This window comes from Wasmannia auropunctata, unplaced genomic scaffold (assembly GCF_000956235.1).
Source record: "Wasmannia auropunctata unplaced genomic scaffold, wasmannia.A_1.0 LD336106.1, whole genome shotgun sequence".
In the NCBI taxonomy this organism is placed as follows: domain Eukaryota; kingdom Metazoa; phylum Arthropoda; class Insecta; order Hymenoptera; family Formicidae; genus Wasmannia; species Wasmannia auropunctata.
In genome coordinates this window covers 3,651,377-3,652,765 of record NW_012026784.1, presented here as the reverse complement: position 1 = coordinate 3,652,765, position 1,389 = coordinate 3,651,377, and the positions used below count along the sequence as shown (strand labels likewise).

Sequence of the window (1,389 nt, the reverse complement as noted above, 5' to 3'; positions counted from 1 at the left end):
TCACTTAGAAGAGAATGTAATACTGAAGAAAATGCGCTTTGTCTAGTTTCGATAGATTATATACTTTTTTTTAAATCCTGCCCGCCAATTTGAAAAAAGCGCAAAAATGAAAACTCGAGAAAAAGCGGTTTAAAGTTTTCGATGTGAATACTATGAGTTATTGGCTACTTACAGCAATTATCGACTAATCGGCTATTCCTGCACCATACATAAGTCCTTCCTCTTCTTCGTACAACTCGTTCGCATGCATTTTCTCCATTCTGCGTGCTGTTCTGGCCTCCTTGCTGTTGAGTGAGTGCTGTTTGTCTTGCCTTGCGATTCGATGGTTATCGACATTGTCCGCGAACATTTTGCATTGCTGGCCAATCTTCAAATCCAGCAATTGCATAATCATTAAGACGGATGAATAGCCTTCATTAAACATTCCAGCAGCGATGTAGGCCGACAATTCCACGATTTTCTTCCCCGAGTGAAGATGTTTTGGATTCAAGCGCCACACAGTCGCATTGAACGACTCGTTTGAATTTTGCGTATGTCCGCCTAAACAACGCGTTAAAAGATCTTCAGTGGAAAGTTTTTCGTAGATTGGCCGGATGTTCTTTTCAATTTTGTTATCAATAACTCGAGCTCCATGCTGATTCGTTGACAATTCATTTCTTGCTTCAGCTTGACGCCATTTGCACCAACTGTCGGCGCCTGGTGGACAATTATCGTGCCTTGGAGATTCGTCGCTTAATGCTCCAAGGTTGCAAAAATAGCCTTTCTCATGTCTGTCACTAAATTAACATTTCGTCGTATAGCCAAGCCGTAAAAAATTGTCAATTTCTTTATAAGAACTTCCGTCAGTCGAGTTTTGCCGCCGAGTTTCTCTTTCTTTTTTATATTTTGGAGCTGCAAACCCATTCTTTTTTCAACATGTCCCACGCATTCGTTTTTTGTAACTGGGCAATCGTCGCCATACGGATTTATCTTCTGAATACCCGCGAACATTTTCGAGTCTCCATCGCCAATGTAATTGTACTTTACCCCGTGCTTTTCTTCAGATCGTACAAACATTTCAGTAATGGAATCAACTTCCATCTTTCCGGCCGAACCTTCGTGATTAGATGAACAATGATCTTTGTGATTTTCATACCACTTCAAGAATTCGTCGTCGTCATATTTCTGTTTATTTATAGCACACGCGTGACAGTATCCACTTTTTACGATGAGATCAATTACTTTACCAGTATAGTATGAGCGTTGTCAGTCCGAAAAGTGAAGTAAAACCTCGTTTCTTCCACGAGCCATCGCCGGACACTTTTAAATTAGTTTCGTTTCTTCCATTTTCTTCATTCTTCTTCCGCTCTTCTGCGACAGCTTTCTTCGTTATTTCTTGAAACATCGTTG

General features: G+C 40.6%; 1 pseudogene; it reads right to left on the bottom strand.

The window, feature by feature from the left end:
- Positions 1 to 184: 184 nt before the first annotated feature.
- On the bottom strand, positions 185 to 1,080 carry LOC105456766 (annotated as a pseudogene).
- Positions 1,081 to 1,389: the final 309 nt, after the last annotated feature.